General features: G+C 37.9%; 1 pseudogene; it reads left to right on the forward strand.

The window, feature by feature from the left end:
* LOC105862387 (obg-like ATPase 1 pseudogene) overlaps positions 1–4,898 on the forward strand; it is a 28,429-nt pseudogene extending 23,531 nt beyond the window's left edge.
* Positions 4,899–6,085: the final 1,187 nt, after the last annotated feature.

Below are 6,085 nucleotides of genomic sequence, written 5' to 3' on the forward strand. Positions count from 1 at the left end.
GAGAGATGGGGACAGAGAAGGACACGGTGGGCTCGGTGATATCACAGGTTGGAGAGGAGCTTTCATGTTCCCCTATTGCTTCTTCTTTCTGAGGCCTTGGGTTAGCTGTTGCTAGATTCTTTACTGCAGAAATCTGCTATTATAGCCCAGGTCTGTGGTGCCAGGGTCTTTGGGGCTAATATCAGGGCAAAGCAAAAGCCTTACAAGGGTGAGGAGTTTATAAAAATACATGAGGAATGACCAGCCACACTCTGGCATGCTCTTCACCTCTGTCCCAATAAAGCCTTAGGACAATTAGGAACACTACTTACTTATAATGCCTATTCTTTTGAAGAGTTTAAGGATAAATTCCTGACCAGAACAGGTGCTCATAAAGTGGCAAGCATGATGTAAAAAAAAAAAAAAACAAAAAAACAAAAATCACAAAATCAAACTACAAAAAATAACAAACCCCCTCACCCTTAGATGCTCTGGTAACATTTAAGAACGTCAAAGACAAAGAGAAAATTATTAAAGTTTCTAGAGATAAACAGATCACCTACAAAAAAAACCCACAAATAAAACTGATTTTATTAAATAGCTACACGGTATACAAGGAAACAATGGCTTAGTATTTTAAAAGTATGGAAAAGAAATAAACTTCGAGCCAAGATTTTTACATCTAGCTATATTGGCATGTAAGCACGAGGGTATAAATAAAAATTCAAGTGCTTCCTCCAGGTGTTGTTTGTACAACAGCAGTGTGGGGTTAATGGGGGCAGTTTCATGGTCTGGGGGGACTAGGTTCCCTCTTAATAGTTGTTGGCATTTCTTCTTTGGGTGCTGGCCTCATCTTATGATCCATGGTGTCTACTCCAGATGTCACCATTCTATCCACCTTTCAGCCACCAGAAATGAGAAATAGGAAGGCGTGCCCTTTCCTTTTTATCCTTTTTTTTTTTTTGAGACAGTGTCTCACTATGTCACCTGGAGTACAGTGGTGTCATTATATCTCACTGCAACATCCAACTCCTGGGCTCAAGTGATCCTCCTGCATCAGCCTCCCGAGTAGCTGGGACTACAGTGCACGCCACCAGGCCCAGTTAATTTTTCTATTTTTTTTGTAGAGGCTGAGTTTTGCTCTTGCTCAGGCTGGTGTTGAACTCCTGGTCTCAAGCAATCCTCCTGCCTTGGCCTCCTAAAGTGCTAGGATTATAGGACTGAGCCACCATGCCCAGCCTCTTTCCTATTTTTTTTTTTTTTTTTTTTTTGAGACAGAGTCTCACTTTGTTGCCTAGGCTAGAGTGAGTGCCGTGGCGTCAGCCTAGCTCACAGCAACGTCAAACTCCTGGCTCAAGCAATCCTTCTGCCTCAGCCTCCCAAGTAGCTGGGACTACAGGCATGCGCCACCATGCCCGGCTAATTTTTTCTATATGTATTAGTTGGCCAATTAATTTCTTTCTATTTATAGTAGAGACGGGGGTCTTGCTCTTGCTCAGGCTGGTTTCGAACTCCTGACCTCGAGCAATCCGCCGCCTCGGCCTCCCAGAGAGCTAGGATTACAGGCGTGAACCACCACGCCCAGCCCCTATTTTAAAATTATAACCAAAAGATGAGCACATCACTTCTACTCATATCCAATTGACCAAAACTTAGTCATGAGGCTGTATACAGCTGCAAGAGAGGGTGGTAAAGTTAGTCTTAATTTTGGATGGATGTCAGTCCAGTTAAAATTCAGAGGTTCTGTAACAAAACAAAAAAGTGAAAAAAGAAGGGATATTTTTGCCACCACTGTATAACCCAAACTGAAAATATTCCCTTTAAGATGGAGGAAAAGACAAGAATGTTCATTAGCATCACTACTGCTTAACATAATTCTAGTGAATGCTGTCAGAAAAGAAAAACAAATGATATATAATGCTTGATTAAGAAAAATATGGAACTTTCCTTTAGATCATATTGGGCAGAAAAGGAAAAAAAAAAGTAAAATATGGCACTGTCATTATTGTAGATGATATTATTTACCCAGGAAAAAACTCAACAGAATCAAGATACAAGCTACTAGAACAATTAAGCGAGTTTATCAAGGTTGCTGGATACATGACCAACTTAACAAAAATTCATGAGTTTTTTTAGGGTGAGAAAATAAAAGGTAAATAAATTGTATAGACATATATAATATACAATATTAATAAATATATAATAAATTGAGCATATTATACTGAATATATAATTCAATTAAAACAAAATTCCCTAATTTGATTTAATTCAAAATCCAAAATGTATATGCTAAATTATATATTGAAAAAATTATATAAGAAAAAGATAGGCCGGGCGCTGTGGCTCACGCCTGTAATCCTAGCTCTTGGGAGGCCGAGGCGGGCGGATTGCTCAAGGTCAGGAGTTCAATACCAGCCTGAGCAAGAGCGAGACCCCGTCTCTACTATAAATAGAAAGAAATTAATTGGCCAACTGATATATATATAAAAAATTAGCCGGGCATGGTGGCGCATGCCTGTAGTCCCAGCTACTCGGGAGGCTGAGGCAGCAGGATTGCTTGAGCCCAGGAGTTTGAGGTTGCTGTGAGCCAGGCTGATGCCACGGCACTCACTCTAGCCTGGACAACAAAGTGAGACTCTGTCTTAAAAAAAAAAAAAAAAAAAAGAAAAGAAAAAGATAAAAAGGATGTAGATTGACTTTTGTGTCTCTGTAACATAGGCTTTAAGTTAACTTTAGCATTTGCTAAAATGCACTAATTGACAATGCTTCCTGAACTTAATACTGAGGCTCAAATTGTAATTATAACTGGGAATCCTACTCAATTTAAAAATTGCACTCTAACAACCTTAAAATTAAACAAATATAAAATACAGGAAAGTAGGTATGCCTCATTTCAATTGCAGACTTGCCTAAATTTCTCATAATTATAGTGCCCATTGCTGTAAAGTATCCTATATTGGGCCTAAATGCTCTAACATAATAAATTATAAATTGAAATTAAATTAAGTCTTTGTCACTCACAAATTAACTTGACAAAATGGGATCCTCATGGACCACTGGTTAAAATAGTTACTATGGCTCAATGTAAACTAAGGCAGGTCCTTCAAAAATTAAAACATATTACATGAAACCTAATTCATATAGAGGATAATTAACCCTACTTTTCCATTTGACATTCCAATTTTTTCTATTCTTAAATTTGGGAAAAGTAAATGTGGCCTCAGGATGGATTACTACAATGTTAATGCTGTGGTTTCATTTGTTAGAGCCCCATACACAATATCCAACATTATTAAAATTATTAATTCTGTTCAATCAACAAGGAATAAATATTTTGCTCTTGTAAAAAAATTCATGAGTTTTTAAATAATTGTATTAACTTTCTAGAAAATACAATAACAAATAAGACGTGATTCACAATTCCAATAAGACTAAAGATATTTAGGAATTAACAAAGAATACATAAAACCTTTTTCTGAGAAAAATTTTGAAGTGAACAAAGAACATAGATATGAATCTAAACAAATATAGATGGATGTTCATATTACAAAGATTTCAATTTTTCTCAAATGAATCCACACATTCATGGAAATCTTAATCAAATTCCTTGTTGAATTTACTATAAAACTTATGCAAAAGAATAAAGGTCCAGGAATGCATAATTCAGTCTTCAGAAAAAAGCGGAATGAGAGTGTTCTTGTTCTACCAAATACTAAGCCATACTACACAGCCTCATAGTAATAGAAATAACGTGACATTGATATACGAACAGATAAGAGACGAATGTAACCAAATAGACAATTCAGCAACTTAACATATGATAAAGATGGCACTACAGATTAACAAGAAAGCATACAAGAAACCATACACCTCGCCACTTTGGGAGGCTGAGACGGGAGGATTGCTTGAGGCCAGGAATTCCAGACCAGCCTGGACAATATAGCAAGTCCCGGTTTACACACAAAAATTGAAAAAAAAAAAAAAATAGCTGAGTGTGGTGGCTCATGCCTGTAGTACCAGCTACTCAAGAGACTGAGGCAGGAGGATTATTTGAGCCCAGGAGTTTGAAGTTGCAGAGAGCTATGATGACACCACTGCACTCCAGCCCAGGTGACAGGGCTAGATCTTGTCTCAGGAAAAAAAAAAAAAAAAAGCCAGTCCAAGTGCAAACCACATGGGGGCACTTTTCCCTCAGTAAAAGTGAAGATCCATCATCTGGCTGGTTCTGTCACTGCTGCTGTCCTGTGTGCAGCTTGGCAGGAGGTCGGGCTTTCGCCTTCTTCCTCCCTGCCTCCAGCTGAGGGCAGGACCTGCCTCTTGCTGCAGCTGGGACCCTGTGTCATCGCCCGCCCCAAGCATGATGCCCCCAAAAGGAGAGGTGACGGAATGAAACCACCTCCAATCGTTGGAAGCTTTGCAACCTTACTGAAAATGGTATTGTTGGATTGCCAAATGTTCGAATATCTACCTTCTTCAATGTATTAACCAAAAGGCTTTAGCAGAAAACTTCCCATTCTGCACTCTTGGCCCTAAGGGCCGCAGAGTAGCTGTGCCAGGTGAAAGTTTTGATGTTCTTTGCCAGTACCCAAAACCAGCAAGGACAATTCCGGCCGTTCTAAATGGAGTGGGCATCAGTTGCCTTGTGAAAGAGGCTCACAGTGGGCAGAGCCAGGGAAATGCTTTTCTATCCCATAATTAGTGGGATTTTTCTTCTAACACATGCTTTTGAAGATGATGCTCTCATGCATGTTGAAGGAAATGTAGATCCTATTAGAAATAGAGAAACGATACATGAAGCACTCTGGCTTAAAGATGAGGAAATGATTGGGCCCATTGTAGATAAACTAGAAAAGGCGACTGTGAGAAGAGGAGATAAAAAAAAAACCAACAAAAAAAAAACCAACAACAACAACAACTAAAAACCTGAATATATAAGTAAAAATTTGCAGCTTCTTTAGATACTTGATAGTTTTTTTTTTTGATGAAAAATTTTTTAAATAAGGCACATAAAATATTAAAAAAAAAAAATCCATCGTCGTAGAAAAAGAAGCCAGGGAACACGGTGAGAAAGCTCCGTCTCACTCCACTGGGGACTTTCTGACGCCACAATTAATTGCCAACACCTGGACTAATTTCCCCAGGTGTAATTTGTCTCCAAGAGGGGCCAAGCTTTAAAATCTTGCAATGCATCAAACGGAGCAGAGAACGTAAAGTTGAAAAAACTGGTCATCCAAATTTTAAAGTCATTTCTGAAATGATATTAAATGGTACAATACTGGTGCAATGCTGTATTTGTTTCTTCAGATTTCTCACAAGTGCCATATATTTCTATACTTCAAAGATATTAACTATTTAAACTCTTCTCTCTTAAAAATCTTCCTCAATCCTAAAATGCTAGGTTCTAGGAAAGCTCTACTTTATTTCTTCCTAAAGCTGTGATTTGGGGTTCTGATTTTGCTATTGAAAAGGATTTCAAGTTCACCACTTACAAATGAAACAAAATAGCGTAATAAAAATTTTTTGGAGTATGGCTTCAATAAGGAGGTCAATTTAAGAGCAAAATGGCCCTAAAGAACATCTTATAGAGAGATTTTAAAATGCTAAAATGTGTATTATTTCATTTACTATGAATAAAAGTAGTTAGGGCAGATGCATTATCTTGAATTCAGAAAAAGACAAATCATTTAAGTAAAAGTTTCAAGGGAAGAATTGGTATTTGAAGTAGATTTTGAAAAATGAGTACACTTTAAGTGGTGAAAAGGTCATTTAAGGCCAAAGGAACAATTTGAACAAAAATTCAGAAACAATACACAGCAAGACATGTTCGGGAAATAATGAGTGGTCCTATTTGTTAGGTTATAAGATTGGCCATAACTGGAAACACCAATATAACACATACCAAGTGCTTGGGATGATTCTAAGTGCCTAACATAACAAATATTAACTCATTTAATCTTTACACAACCCTAAGAGGAAATTTTTTAAACGAAGAAACTGACCCATCAAGTGGGGGACATCTGAGCTCACAGAGGTATTAAGGGACAAGCCCAGGATGATGCTGAACCCAAGTGCCCGGATCCTGATGCTAACAAGGCAGTGTAGTTTG

This window comes from Microcebus murinus, chromosome 25 (genome assembly GCF_040939455.1).
Source record: "Microcebus murinus isolate Inina chromosome 25, M.murinus_Inina_mat1.0, whole genome shotgun sequence".
Classification (NCBI taxonomy): Eukaryota; Metazoa; Chordata; class Mammalia; order Primates; family Cheirogaleidae; genus Microcebus; species Microcebus murinus.